The 16,613-nt window shown below is 38.5% G+C and overlaps 1 protein-coding gene across 1 annotated transcript in view; it reads left to right on the forward strand.

The window, feature by feature from the left end:
• The first annotated feature begins 998 nt into the window (after positions 1–998).
• The window catches only part of snphb (syntaphilin b), a 110,581-nt gene continuing 94,966 nt past the window's right edge, over positions 999–16,613 (forward strand). Inside the window, 1 exon segment of the mRNA XM_034172123.1 lies at positions 999–1,129. The gene's annotated coding sequence lies outside the window, so the exon portion shown is untranslated.

Raw genomic sequence — 16,613 nt, forward strand, 5'->3', positions numbered from 1 at the left:
GTGAAAGCTGGAACTTACCATTCAATGGCATGTTCCAGGTTTCACAAAATTAAATATTTGTTCCATTGAAAGAATGTAAAAACATTCATTATTTGTTTTATATATTATATTGTGTGCGTGTGTATGTTCGTATGCATGTGTATGTGAGTGCGCGTGTGTGAGTGCGCGTGTGTGTGTGTGTGTGTGTGTGTGTGTCCGTCCAGAGTGCAATGGTACCAAACGTATGGAACCAAATTTGAACTCTAAATGGAACCAAACTGCACTCTAAATACAATGCAACACAAATGGGACAATAATCCATGCCATGTGACATACAAAGCACCAATTAAATGACAAGGATCCACTCACCTGTTGTAAATGTACTGTAGCATCTGGTCGCAACTTTATCCTTGTAGCATCTTCATATGTGCAGTATCCCGTTGGATATATTCAGATTAGATTTGATAGATTCGATTAGATAGAATTTTTTTGTCACTCCGTGACGAAATGAGTCAAATTTTCATGAAGGAGCATTTTTTAACTCACTATTCCTAACCCTACTCCCACCCCCCACCCTAACCATAACCACCCCGACCCCCCCCCCTTCATTTTTAATTTCGTGCAGCCATCACGGAATGATTGAGAATGAATTCGTGCTGCCGTGACGAAAATGAGGCGCTTTTCGTCACAATATCACGAACCAATAGATTAATGTATATTTCGTGCTGCCGAAGCACGAATTGTCGTGAGACTGGGTTGATCACCATCATACACCTTGGATAACTTGCGTGGATGGACTTTTATTTTATTTATTTATTCATGCAGTGTCACGATATTTCTTTCTGTGTTTTCACTCAGTGAGAATTAAAATAAGTTTAAATCTAAGAGCTGTTGTCAAGGAGAACTAGATGACAACAAACCAACTCAAAGCTTTGAGCAGTGTTGCCCTTTAATAAAAAAAAACGACGTATGGTGACGCAGATATTTTCCTCCTCCCGCACCTCCTCCTCCTCCTCCTCCTCCTTCTCCTCCTTCTCCTCCTGGATCTGTGCTCCATCCAGCGGAGCTGCGGGCGAAGGAGCGCCGGTAAACGATGAGAATCGAGGCGACGGACCCGTTTGAGGACTAAATGTGGGACTGGAACCATCAGGTACGTCAGGCCCCGTCATTTGTCATTTTGGCGAGCATGCGCCTGCAGCGTGGACCGTGTGCACGTTGTCCTCGCAGGCGGAATAGATGCACGTATGGAGAAAGAAGTGTGACAGGATATGCGGTGTTTCCTAAAGCGGTTCGGGTCCAGACTACTTCCCGGTGTGTGTGTGTGTGTGTGTGTGTGTGTGTGTGTGTGTGTGTGTGTGTGTGTGTGTGTGTGTGTGTGTGTGTGTGTGTGTGTGTGTGTGTGAAGCTGCGTACTGCGCGCGTGCTGCGCTCCGCCAGATGTTTGCGCGTCATAGAGGGGCCTTTGGATGTCAAAGACACGATGTCCTGATGTGTCGGTGCCAAATGTGTCTGCCTGCAGAGGAGAGAGCTGCTGCCCGTGCACAATCAGATCGTCCATGTTTGTGTGCAGGAAAGTCGTGACAGGTTTGTGTGACGCTGCAGTTTGACCTTGCAGCAGTTTCTTTTTACTCCAGCCGCGGCACGGGGCAGATGGAAGCGCAGCACAGGCCATGGATTTATACGAAATGGGGACTGATAATAACGAAATGAGGGTAAAATGTAAGGAAATGGAGCAGAGTGAACCAGACTGACTCCAAATAAGTACTTTTATTTCATTGTTTGGCTTTTGCTTTGTTTTGTTTTTTTTTTTGTTTGTTTGTTTTTTAGGTGAGATGCGCTCAGTGCATGTAGTAGAGGCAGGTGCGCCATCTGGCGTTCAAGAGTTGACACTTCAGTCAATGGGTCAGTCTGCTCCATTTCGTTGCGTTTTACCCCCATTTCGTTATTATCAGTCCCCATTTCGCCCCATTTCGCTTAAAAATAATTAAATAAAAGTACTTAATTGAATCATATTTGGAGTCAGTCTGGGTCAGTCTGCTGCATTTCATTACATTTTACCTCCATTTCGTGATTATCAGGCTCCATTTCGCCCCATTTCGTATTTTAGTATAATCCAGCACAGCACAGCTAAAATATTACACAAGTTCCTCTCAAGCTTCAGTTTGTTTTCCTGACTGAAAGTACAGTTTAGTTTGAGATGTTACGCATTAACCTTGGCACCAGGATCATCACACTGGATGTGCTCATGGTGCCAAAATGCTCAGAGGACAAGTTCACTTTATTTATTTATTATTCTAATCAGATTAAAACATTGTTTGCAGTCCTTCTAAGTGCTGGACTCAGATCAGATCTGGGAGCATGCATTGGTGCTGCGCATCGCTGCATCCATCATACTGTAGAATCTGTTTGGCAACCACCTGGGCACATAAGCAGTGCATCCTCACCCCTTGTAAGTAACCACATGTGCTGCAGCCAGTTGGGAAAGTGGGTGTGTCCTTGGCCTTCCACAGTCTCTGAGGTCCTCAATTCTGCATGCTGAATCATGCGCAGAGAAAGCGCCAAAATGTCGTAGCTGATGTTCCCTCACAATGCATGTGATGCTCCTCATTTTTGTTTCCCTAAATAACTGTTCATTTGATACAAATTCCCTTTTTCACAAATAGCTGAAAAGGGAACATGGATATCACCTCTAAAATAAATCATCATCACCATCATCATCATTATTATTGTTATTTATTGGTTTGGGGCAGGGGCTTGTTTTATTATTTGTAACAAAACCTTAAAGCAGAAGTTTGACATTTATCAACCTGGGCTCTATCTTTTATTTATGCATTTATTTAGACGTGCAATTATACTTTAATACATGTATTTAGAGATTTATTTATACCTGTATTTATGCTTTTATCTATTTATACTTTTAGACTTGTATTTATACTTTTATCCATTTATTTATGCTTTTTACATTCACTAATGAATGAATGAATGAATGAATGAATAAATGGGCAGTCCTACTCGCAGCCTGAAGCTTGATTTGATCAAACAATGTGATTGAATATGTTACTATCATAGAGCCCTATATAAGAAATAATGCAAAATGTTTCGTATTTATTTTTAGTTTATTTCGAGTGTTTGTTTTTTTTTTATTCAACTTAAAACACTGTTATAAACACGTATTTACATGCACTTGATATGCCAGAACCACTCCAGCTGCAAGGGATTGTGGGACGCTACAAAAACTCATCTTCAGCATCTCCTTCCACATTTAAATGACCTAAATCATCTGTTATTCTCTCCAGACGAAGATGAATGTTGTACTTTTGAATGTTATTCCCTAAACTGGTCGCCAGAGATCTTAAATGACCAGCAGACTCTCCATGATGCTGTCGGTATCCGGTCAGCTGAGAGGCTAAGGTGAGCTCAAGACTGAAATAGCAAATTCAATCACATCGCTCTGGCCAGTCAAACTCCAGGTTCCTAGTAGGACCGCCCACTGTATATATTACTGTAGTTACCCATTTATTTATTTTTCAGAGGATCAAACATGAATTCAGACTTAAAAAAGAAAAAAGGATGAATGAGTATACAACAGTATAAATAAATGGATAGAAGTATAGATACATGACAAAATGTACAGTGTATGTATAAGTGTAAATACATCTCTGATTGTATAAATACATGTATTAAATTTTAAATAAATATGAAGATCCTTCTGTTTCTCCCTTTTTTTAACTCAGGTCACCACAACAGATCTGAGGTAGGCCTGCATATTGATTTGGAACAAGTATTACGCCGGATGCCCAGCCTCTAAAATCACAGAAAACAGTGCACTTAAACACTTGGTCATCGTGTATGAATATTCACTTTTAGTCCTCCATATTTTTTAGAAGTTGTGGGGCTCATCTTTTCACTTGGCACACAATGAAATTAATTGGTGTAGTATTGATTTTCAGTGCATCAATACATATATAATGTGATGGCAGGGAGAAGTTCAAAACAGTTAACAGTCTCTTGTCACCACTGAACACGCAAAAATGTGTGGTAGCATGGAGAGATCCTCTATACCACTTCATTCTGAAACTGTATAATTGGGGATACAAAATGCAAAACATGCACAATGCATAATCTCTCCAGTCACAGCCACAGAAGCCTGTAACGTCTTCTGGGTTGTCTTGGTGGCTTTCCTCACTGTTCTCCTTGCACAGTCACACAGTTTTTGAGAACTGTCCACTCCACACAAATTTACCATAGAGTGCCATACTGTTTGTATTTCTTCATAACTGATGTAAATGAAGACATATTGAGTGACTTGGAAATGTTCATGTATCCATCCCCTGACTTGTCTGAAGAAAACTGGCAATTAAACTGATTATTTACAGGTATTATACCAAAGGGGCTAATTACTTATGCAACCCATCATCTTGGATTTAATAGTTTTAGTTAATTTATATGAAGTTGTAGCGATTTACCTTTTTAGAATTTTTAATTTTTTAATTTTAGAAATTTTTATATTGAGAAGCCTGATTTACTTTTTGTATTTGAAATGCCATGAACAAATTAAAATGCATGAAATATCAAGGGGCTGAATACTTTTGCAAGCCACTGTATATTCTCGTCCTCAGGCACAAGCGTGGCTAAATGAGGAAATCTACATTCTGATTATGAACTGTAGAACACAGTGATAGAAGAAACAGTACCTTGCCGGAACCATGTTTCCATGACCAAACCTAATCCTGTGCTGTCACATGACCTTCAGTGCTGAGGCTGCCATGTTGTTGGAGGGAAAAGCTGCTGGATTCACTTACTCATTGTACTAAAAGATCTGCTGCTGCGGAATGCAAAGTACAAGCATAAATCTGTCGTTCTCAGCTATAGAAAAGTATGTGGTAGAAGTTCGGTTGTTTGGACTGCAGCATCCAGTCTGCCTGGATAACTGATGCACTGCCTTTTATTATGGCAAATCTGGTTCAACTTGCATCCAGATGCACCATGACCGACTCAATAACAAATCAGAGTTTAGAATGAAGGTGAAATCAACCTGTTGAATTTACATTTGAACCAGAATTACTAAACTGAACCAGATTTTCAAAATAATAATCAGAATCAGAATCAAATGCATTTATATTAAGTAAGTTCTCACATACAAGGAATTTGATGTGGTGTTATTGGTGCATAAACAATAAAAAAGAAAAGGAAAAAATACTTCTGTAAGAAGTAAAAGTGTCAAATAGACAAAACTTTGTTCACTGTTAAATAAATATAACGTAGTGGAATAGGACTGTGCAAAAGCATGTGATTGGTGTGCAGATGTAAAGTACTTTTCAGTGCAGGCATGATCAGTCTGTACTCTACGGAAGTGAGGGGCAGATTAAATGGGGGTCTTTTTAGTCTAGCTGCAGATGGAAAGACGCTGGTTTGTGTCTTGAGATTTACAACAGTCCTGATGGACTTGAGCCATCTGCCAGGGGGGAGGGTGACAAAGAGTTTGTGTCCTGGGTGAGAGGGATCGGCCACAATCTTCCTTGCTCACCTCAGGGCCCTGGAGGCGTACAGGTCCTGTAGGGATGGCAGATTGCAGTCAATCACCTTCTCTGCTGGGTGGATGATATGCTGCAGTCTTCTCCTATCCTTAGTGGCAGCAACGTACCAGACAGTGATGGAGGAGGAGTTGATGGACTCAATGATGGTAGTGTAGAAGTTGCTACAGAAAGTAAATAGTAATAATAATAACAAAAATAGAGCCCATATTTGAAATTAATGTTTGGTTAATGAAATCCAGTTTGAAATGGCTGAAACTAAATGCACCCAATTTCACATCCAGAACAGAACTATGCAGAAGGGCAATGCACCACAGAGCTGCTCGTTAACAAGCAGCTATCTGACATTATACATAGACTCTGTCGCAGATACCGCCATATTTGTTGCATTCTGGATAGGCAAGGGGGCAAATAACAGCAGTGACTCCTGACTTCAAACAACTGAAAGGTTTGTTAAAGTAGCCAAAAATAGTCACCTTTTCAAGGTGTTTATCTCCTTTGTCAAAGACTTTGCTTCTCCTCCTTTCGCTCGGGTTGTGTGGAGGTGATCACTGTGCCAGAAATGACTCAAGTTGTTAGATCTGTCTTTAAAACTTTACCACTGATCACGTAGATTAACTAATTTACACATTAGCTTTCCATGCTAGCTCCATTGTGAAGTTTACCTGCGTCAGCAGAGACTGAGTTCATAACTGAACGTCAGATCATTTTATTATTTATTTTAATATATGAACAGCAAGAAGGGGGTAGCAGTTTCTAAGTATTTACTTCTTCCTACTCCTTTGTGAGCATTGTTTCTTAGTTGACATATTTTTCTTGTGGGGTATTTTTGTGGGGTTTTTGTTTAAAAAAAATTCAGTTCATTCATTCTGTCACAGCGATATGATGACAGAAATAATTTTTACATCTATTTTAAAAAACATCACTGATCATAATCATGTGATGCAGTTGTGAGTGCAGTCTTTCTGTCATCATATCACCGTGATAGATTAGTTAATTAAAAATGATCTGACGTTCAGTTATGAACGCAGTCTCTGCTGACACCACTGATCTGTATATAACACTGGATCGCTCATTGGCCCACACATTCCATACAAACCGCTGAAGCAAACTGGCGGCCATCTTACCACTCGCAAGTTATGCGGAGCACACAGACGGCTTATTAGAACATCAACAGTTTGAAGTAATACCTCAACTGATTCTCTCATTTTCTTATTTTTGTGCTTCAAATAATGTAACCTTCATCCCTCTGAATCTGTCTGCCATGATTAGCCGTTTCATTTATTTCCTTTCTTTTAGTACTTTGACACATTCTCCCCTTCTATTCTCAGTTACTCAGATCTCACTCCAGTCTAAAAATTATGATTCTATAATCAAAGTTTATACAAGTTTTGTGTAATCATCAGCAAGCTTATCTATCTATCTATCTATCTATCTATCTATCTATCTATCTATCTATCTATCTATCTATCTATCTATCTATCTATCTATCTATCTATCTATCTATCTATCTATCTATCTATCTATATGTGTGTGTGTGTGTGTATCATATATGAACAAAAGTGGATGGATAATAAAAGTCATGATGGATAATATAGCAATAGTGGATTTTTTTTATAGCTGCACTAAAAGAATAAAACACCACTTAACTAGCTACAGGAGAGGTGGTTTTCCCTTGCAATGTTAATATTTATCATGTATAGCTCTATGAGCTTCAGCCTCATAAGTAATAAAGCTCGTAGCAACAACACCTAAAGCTCCAAAACTATGCACAAGTAGACCTAATAAATGTCTTAAAATAGTTTGTCCAACACAAAACTCAATATGTGGCTACACACAAGTAACGCCACCTATTATTATTATTATTATTATTATTATTATTATCATTATTATTATCTATGCCTATATGCTGTAATAAGGGAGGAAACTCTTCAAATTATAATTCCTTACTTTCCATTTCAGTCATACTCACAGGTGAAATGTTCGTCCACAGACTTTGAACTGGAGATATGCGCAGTTTATAGCTGCACATGAAGGCATTTTTTTTTTTACAAAATCACAAAGAATAAAGTTACGTGCGCCTGGTTAAAGATCAATAGAAAAGACCGTTCAGGAGCGGAACATGCTAGTGGTAATATGGCGGACGGTTTGCTTCAGAAATATTGGCCAGTGAGCGATCCAGTGTTATATAGAGATCAGTGGCTGACACAGGTGAACTTCACGACGGAGCCAGCACAGGAAGCTAACATAGAAGCTAACATGCAAGTTGATCGAGATCCAGATTGAGTGGTAAAGTTTTTAAAGACAGATGCAAAAAGTTGAGTTATTTCTAGCACAGTGATCACCTCCACACAGGCTGAATGAAAGGAGAAACAAGGCCTTTGACAAAGGAGATAAAGGCCTTGAAAAGGTGACTATTTTGGACTACTTTAAGAAATCTTTCAGATTCCCCAAAAGTAATTCAAGTATATATATTTTTTGAATTAATATCTGAAAAATATTAATTTAATAGATTTATGGCATTTCATCAATCCATTAGGTAGAAATTATTCATTTTTTTCACCAGCTCATAATTCTTATAGTGGCCCAGCCAGAGCCCAGACCTGAATTTGATTGACCATCTCTGGAGAGATCTGAAAATGGCTGTGCACCGACGCTCCCCAGCCAACCTGATGGAGCTTGAGAGGTGCTGCAAAGAGGAATGGACAAAACTGCCCAAAGATAGGTGTGCCAAGCTTGTGGCATCATATTCAAGAAGACTTGAGGCTGTAATTGCTGCCAAAGGTGCATCAACAAAGTAATGAGCAAAGGATGTGAATACTTATGTACATGTGATTTTTTTCTCTTTTTCTTTTTGTTTTTAATAAATTTGCAAAAACTTCATAAAAACCTTTTTCATGTTGCCATTATTGGTTGTTGTGAGTAGAATTTCGAGGGGGAAAATGAATTCAGTCCATTTTGGAATAAGGCTGTAACATAACAAAATGTAGACAAAGTGAAGAGCTCTGAATATGTTCTGGATGCACTGTATGTATGCATGCGTGCATGCATTGGTTAAGAAAGGTGCTCTATTGAGTGCCCTGTATGTTTATATATTCACCCAAATGCTTTACTAAAATCACGTCACAATAGGGCAGCATGGTGGCTTAGTGGGTAGCACTATTGCCCCACTGCAACAAAATCGTGTACGCATCCCACCTTGGGCCTTTCTGTATGGAGTTTGCATGTCCTCCCTGTGTTTTTGTGGGTTCCCTCCACTTCCAAAGACATGTAGTGGGGCGGCATAGCAAAACAATTGTCCATTTTGTGATAAAAGCATGGACTTTGGAATTTGGCACACTTATTATAAATTAACTAATGTTTATTTTCAGATATGGAGCCATCCTGGATCTGACCTCTAATGAGCCACAGGAGTCAATAAAGAATTACACAGGGGTCAAAATTTAAAAATTCTCCAGTCATGTGGAAATCTATACCACATTATTTCCCTGATCATAATGATTCCAAAAAGGTATAGTTTGGACTATCTCTGACTAGGGCTGCAACAAATGATTATTTGGATCATCATTGAATTTGATGGGGTTTCGACACGATTAATAGATTAAGCGGATTAGGGAATTTTTTTAAATGTGCAGGGAAACAATTTTTCTCTCCTTCCATCACTTTATTTAACAACAGAACATTATTTGAAAACTTAAAATACTTGAAAATCGTCAAATGTCCCTTGGCTGTTGAAATATAAAATAATAAAGAATAAAACAGTTTATAATAAAGAACAAAAATAATTATTTCAAATGGCATTGCTTTATCAAAGTGCTGAGTTGCCATAAAACAACATTGAAACATATAAATGTTATAGAATATATGGTGAAAAAAGAGGGGTTTTTTTTTTGCTGCAAATGAGCAATTAGCATAACCAGTTAACCATAAAACCTAAATCAAAAACTGTAGCCTGACTCATTATATGTGCAACATTCTCTGTATAACTTGTAAACTATGTGGTCATTTCACAATGACACATGTGACTCATGTCTCTTTCTCTAAAATTGTATTGTAGCATTATTAGTTATTATTACTATTATTATTGTTGCTATTATTATCAATATATAAATACAAATAAATTAAAAAATATTATAATTTGTAATACATTTGACTCTTGTACGACAACAAACGCTGAGCCATTAATTATTATACAGAAAACAAATGCACAAATATGCTGAAATGCCAACAGCTTAATGCTAACTTTAACATTGAAAATGCCATAGACATGCTAACATGTTAGCATCGGTGTTAGCATAAAATACATCTATCAACTGTTTCAGAAGACCGTAACAGGTCAGTTTAACATAAAAAAGGTAAATATTCCTCACAGACATATGCTCTTTAGGGTTTTAGTGGGGAAAAAATTAAGATAAAGCGAAATAAAAGAAATGAAACCAACGAAGCAGCAGCTCGAAGCACTCCATTGGTTCAAGATTCAAAGCAAAGCTCGGTTGATTATATGGAATAAACAAAACATCTGCGATAAAACAAAGTTATTTAGCAACTAATCGATGACTAAATTAGTTGACAACTATTTTAATAATCGATTTTAATTGAATAACTCGATTAGTTGTTTCAGCTCTATCTATGACTGAATGTTGTGGAGTTATGGGGTAAAAATGACAAAAATGGTGACAAAAATCAGTTTTAGTTTGTACATGGGTCTGTCCAGCGGTGCGGCATCCACAAGACACGCATGTCGGGAAGGACACGTGCGCAGGGCCGGCTGGACCCACCTGATCAGTAGATGTAGACATGATGAGAGCACACTGCTTCTCATTCATGTCATGTCATGACTATACATCTGTGACCATGGGTCATCTACAGAGGAACAGACGGATCATACTTGTATTTCCCGCTTGATAAGAGGGATTCAATAAAATGCGGTGTTTTTATCAGGTGTGTGGTTTTATTTTTTTTAAATACGTCCATGGCCTTCCTGATATCAGGCAGTTTCCCCCACCTTTTATAGGACACCAATGGTAGCTCAGTGGTAAAGATTCTGACTGGCAGTTAGAGCTTTTGCAAAGTGCAGGTTCAATTCCCACAGGTGGTCTGTAATTTATTTATTTTTTTCACAGCAGCTGTGGGATGTGGTCTCACATCGTGCAGGGACAGAGCTGGAAAGGATGTGTAGCAGGTTAGGGTGGTAAAAGATGCACATGGTAATGTGCTGACAAGTGAAGAGAGTATGTTGAGAAGGTGGAGGGAATATTGATTCTATATGATTCTGTTTTTTGTTTTTTTGAGAGAATCCCACAATGAAAATGGTTCTCAAAATAAAAGCACAAATCATGCAACGTTTTTTTTTTTTATGTCAATCCTGCACTCACCTTTGACTCGTTATTTGTAGCTCTTATTATATCTCGTACCTCTGGTGCTGCTGTCGCTCCAGGGGAGGAAATGAAACTTGAAGTGGTTTACAAATAAATAAATAATTTCTGGCATTTGCACTGGCTTTTAATTGGAGAAGGGATATAGCAGTGGAGAAGCACATGGAGAGGATGAACCGTTATGGGAAATGCGTTGAGGCTATACTCACTCAGCGCATTATTTCTGGTGATATTATGGTAATAATGATGATAAAGGTTATTGTTGATGTCTGTGATATTTGATGTTTGAGACTGTGTCATAATAGAGAGACGCTTGTCTTGTCCATCTTTTCCACCTTGCAGGGTGTTAACCCCCAAAACATGAATCAGCTGCAAATCATGAATTATCCCTAAACCATTAATTGCAAAATGTGAATACTGAAAAAATATCTCCCAAAAGAGTTTTGTGAGATATTTTTTCAGTATTTACATTTTGCAATTAACGGTTTGCGGATAATTCAGAATTTGCAGCTGATTCACGTTTTGGGGGTTAACAGCCCTGTCCCCCTGCTTCTTTTGTTTGTCTGACATTTTTGTGTTTACTTGTTTTTTGTTGTTGTTTGTTTATTTTTGGTGTGTTTCTGCATAACCTGGGGACAAAAATCAAGTTGAAGATGACGGTGTTGTTTCACCTGCTGTTTTTTTTTTTTTTTTTGCTTGTTTGTTTTTTAGGATTTTCCATTCGGTTACACTCAAAAGCAAGTCAGCTCTTCCCTGACATACATATTGTTATCAAATTTAATTATTAATTTGAGGTATGTTCTCCATAATCAGACAAACCAAATCACAAACTTTGAATAACAGTTCTTAGTTATATTTTGTTCACCTGATGTTTGTTATTATTAGTATGGCCTAAGCAGTTGGTCACCCCCTGAGTTTGGTCCAATGCTTTGAACCTGAATTTTTTGTTTGGATAAGAAATTTCAGTTAAATATATCATATAGCAGACAAACAGTGATATTTGATAAAAGGATATATTTAATAGGATTTACAGAAAGTCTGCAATAATTCTCTAGACAAAATTAGGCAGGTGCATAAATATGGGCACCCAACAGAAAAAAATACATCAATATTTAGTAGAGCCTCCTTTTGCAGAAATAACAGCTCCTAAATGCTTTCTATAGTTTCCGATGAGAGTCTGGATTCTGGTTGAAGGTATTTTGGACCATTCCTCTTTACAAAACATCTCCAGTTCAGTCAGGTTTGTTGGTTTCTGAACATGAACAGCCCACTTAAAATCACACCACAGATTTTCAATGATATTTAGGTCTGGGGACTGAGATGGCCATTCCAAAACATTGTACTTGTTCCTCTGCATGAATGCCTTAGTAGATTTTATAGTGAAGATAATTATAGTGGGCGATTTTAACATCCACACAGATGCTGAGAATGATAGCCTCAACACTGCATTTAATCTATTATTAGACTCAATTGGCTTTGCTCAAAATGTAAATGAGTCCACCCACCACTTTAATCATATCTTAGATCTTGTTCTGACTTATGGTATGGAAATTGAAGACTTAACAGTATTCCCTGAAAACTCCCTTCTGTCTGATCATTTCTTAATAACATTTACATTTACTCTGATGGACTACCCAGCAGTAGGGAATAAGTTTCATTACACCAAAAGTCTTTCAGAAAGCGCTGTAACTAGGTTTAAGGATATGATTCCTTCTTTATGTTCTCTAATGCCATATACCAACACAGTGCAGAGTAGCTACCTAAACTCTGTAAGTGAGATAGAGTATCTCGTCAATAGTTTTACATCCTCATTGAAGACAACTTTGGATGCTGTAGCTCCTCTGAAAAAGAGAGCTTTAAATCAGAAGTGTCTGACTCTGTGGTATAACTCACAAACCCGCAGCTTAAAGCAGATAACCCGTAAGTTGGAGAGGAAATGGCATCTCACTAATTTAGAAGATCTTCACTTAGCCTGGAAAAAGAGTCTGTTGCTCTATACGTGTAAAAAAGCCCTCCGTACCCCAGGTTTCTTTTCAGCACTGTAGCCAGGCTGACAAAGAGTCAGAGCTCTATTGAGCTGAGTATTCCTTTAACTTTAACTAGTAATGACTTCATGACTTTCTTTGCTAATAAAATTTTAACTATTAGAGAAAAAATTACTCATAACCATCCCAAAGACGTATCGTTATCTTTGGCTGCTTTCAGTGATGCCGGTATTTGGTTAGACTCTTTCTCTCCGATTGTTCTGTCTGAGTTATTTTCATTAGTTACTTCATCCAAACCATCAACATGTCTATTAGACCCCATTCCTACCAGGCTGCTCAAGGAAGCCCTACCATTATTTAATGCTTCGATCTTAAATATGATCAATCTATCTTTATTAGTTGGCTATGTACCACAGGCTTTTTAAGGTGGCAGTAATTAAACCATTACTTAAAAGCCATCACTTGACCCAGCTATCTTAGCTAATTATAGGCCAATCTCCAACCTTCCTTTTCTCTCAAAAATTCTTGAAAAGGTAGTTGTAAAACAGCTAACTGATCATCTGCAGAGGAATGGTCTATTTGAAGAGTTTCAGTCAGGTTTTAGAATTCATCATAGTACAGAAACAGCATTAGTGAAGGTTACAAATGATCTTCTTATGGCCTCAGACAGTGGACTCATCTCTGTGCTTGTTCTGTTAGACCGCAGTGCTGCTTTTGATACTGTTGACCATAAAATTTTATTACAGAGATTAGAGCATGCCATAGGTATTAAAGGCACTGCGCTTCGGTGGTTTGAATCATATTTATCTAATAGATTACAATTTGTTCATGTAAATGGGGAATCTTCTTCACAGACTAAGGTTAATTATGGAGTTCACAAGGTTCTGTGCTAGGACCAATTTTATTCACTTTATACATGCTTCCCTTAGGCAGTATTATTAGACAGCATTGCTTAAATTTTCATTGTTACGCAGATGAAACCCAGCTTTATCTATCCATGAAGCCAGAGGACACACACCAGTTAGCTAAACTGCAGGATTGTCTTACAGACATAAAGACATGGATGACCTCTAATTTCCTGCTTTTAACTCAGATAAACTGAAGTTATTGTACTTGGCCCCACAATCTTAGAAACATGGTGTCTAACCAGATCCTTACTCTGGATGGCAGTACCCTGACCTCTAGTAATACTGTGAGAAATCTTGGAGTCATTTTTGATCAGGATATGTCATTCAGTGCGCATATTAAACAAATATGTAGGACTGCTTTTTTGCATTTACGCAATATCTCTAAAATTAGAAAGGTCTTGTCTCAGAGTGATGCTGAAAAACTAATTCATGCATTTATTTCCTCTAGGCTGGACTATTGTAATTCATTATTATCAGGTTGTCCTAAAACTTCCCTGAAAAAGCCTTCAGTTAATTCAAAATGCTTGCAGCTAGAGTAACTGACAGGGACTAGAAGGAGAGAGCATATCTCACCCATATTGGCCTCTCTTCATTGGCTTCCTGTTAATTCTAGAATAGAATTTATAATTATTCTTCTTACTTATAAGGTTTTGAATAATCAGGTCCCATCTTATCTTAGGGACAACATAGTACCATATCACCCCAATAGAGCACTTCACTCTCAGACTGCAGGCTTACTTGTAGTTCCTAGGGTTTGTAAGAGTAGAATGGGAGGCAGAGCCTTCAGCTTTCAGGCTCCTCTCCTCTGGAACCAGCTCCCAATTCAGATCAGGGAGACAGACACCCTATCTCCTTTTAAGATTAGGCTTAAAACTTTCCTTTTTGCTAAAGCTTATAGTTAGGGCTGGATCAGGTGACCCTGAACCATCCCTTAGTTATGCTGCTATAGACTTAGACTGCTGGGGGGTTCCCATGATGCACTGAGTGTTTCTTTCTCCTTTGCTCTGTATGCACCACTCTGCATTTAATCATTAGTGATTGATCTCTGCTCCCCTCCACAGCATGTCTTTTTCCTGGTTCTCTCCCTCAGCCCCAACCAGTCCCAGCAGAAGACTGGCCCCTCCCTGAGCCTGGTTCTGCTGGAGGTTTCTTCCTGTTAAAAGGGAGTTTTTCCTTCCCACTGTCGCCAAGTGCTTGCTCACAGGGGGTCGTTTTGACCGTTGGGGTTTTTACGTAATTATTGTATGGCCTTGCCTTACAATATAAAGCGCCTTGGGGCAACTGTTTGTTGTGATTTGGCGCTATATAAATAAAATTGATTGAATTGATTGATTTTGAGCAGTGTTTAGGGTCGTTGTCTTGTTGAAAGATCAAGCTGCGGGGCAACTTCAACTTTGTCACTGATTCATGAATATTGTTCTCAAGAATCTGCTGATATTGACTGGAATCCATGTGACCATCAACTTTAACAAAATTCCCAGTACCTGCACTGCAGGTCACACAGCCCCACAGTATGATGGAACCACCTCCAAATTTTACTGTAGGTAGCAAGTGTTTTTCTTGGAATGCTGTGTTCTTTTTCTGCCCCTTGTTATGTCCAAATAACTAAGGCAAGACCACAAGAAAATTAAAACAAAGAATCAGTGAGCACAAGAGTTCCATCAGGCGGTATGACAGAGACTACCCTGTAGCGGTACACTTCAATGACCACAGGCATGATATAAGTGCCCTACGATTCTGTGGCATTGAGCGGGTGCCCCGTCCACCAAGAGGAGGGGATCATGATCGACTGCTCAAACAGAGGGAGGCATTTTGGATTCATACCCTCCAAACCTTGACTCCGAAAGGCCTAAATGATGATTTTAATCTGAGTATTTTTCTGTAAATAATGTAATATATTAACTTTGTCCTGATGTGATGTGCTATTATTGAATGTTATTTATATGGAGATATGTATATTTGTGCACCAGTTTTACCTGGTTACTTATATACAGTATCATTAGGTATCCAAACACTCTTTATTTTATAATTATGTCTGTACTTGTTCTGTACTTTGACTTTTTCATGGATATTTGTATTTTGGTGCACTGTGCATTTAACTGGCACCCTTGGGTGCTAGCCCCACACTTTTTAAGATGACTACCTGGAGCTCAATCTTCATTTGCTTGATGAAGACCACAGTGCCGAAACGTTGGGGATACAGTCCTGAATAAATTTTTCTACAGCAAGTAAGACGGAGTGCGGGACCTTTTCATTTTCACATATGTCCAAATAACTCAATTTTAGTTTCATCATTCCACAGCACCTTATTCCAAAATGAAGCTGGCTTGTCCAAATGTGCTTCAGCATACCTCAAGCGACTCTGTGACGTGTACACAGAAAAGGCTTCCTCTGCATTATAGCATCATACAGCACCTTTCTGTGCAAAGTGCGCTGTATAGTTGAACGATGCACAGTGGCACTATCTGCAGCAAGATCATGTTGTAGGTCTTTGGAGTAGGTCTGTGGGTTGACTATGACTGTTCTCACCATCCTGAGATTTTTCGGGTCTTAACTAGTACTGTGTCTGCGGTCTTCCATTTCCTCACTATGTTCCTCACAGTGGAAACTGACAGCTGAAATCTCTGAGATAGTTTTTTGTATCCTTCCCCTAAACCATGATGTTGAACAATCTTTGTTTTCAGTTCATTTGAGAGGTGTTTAGAGGCTCATTAGAAGAGATGCAAAGAAGGGAAACATTTGTTAATGGCCACTGTAAATATCCTTTCTCATGATTGGATTCACTTGTGTAAGGAGGTCAAGGGTCAATGAGCTTACAAACCAATTTTGTGT

Source organism: Thalassophryne amazonica, chromosome 6 (assembly GCF_902500255.1).
Source record: "Thalassophryne amazonica chromosome 6, fThaAma1.1, whole genome shotgun sequence".
NCBI classification, from domain to species: domain Eukaryota; kingdom Metazoa; phylum Chordata; class Actinopteri; order Batrachoidiformes; family Batrachoididae; genus Thalassophryne; species Thalassophryne amazonica.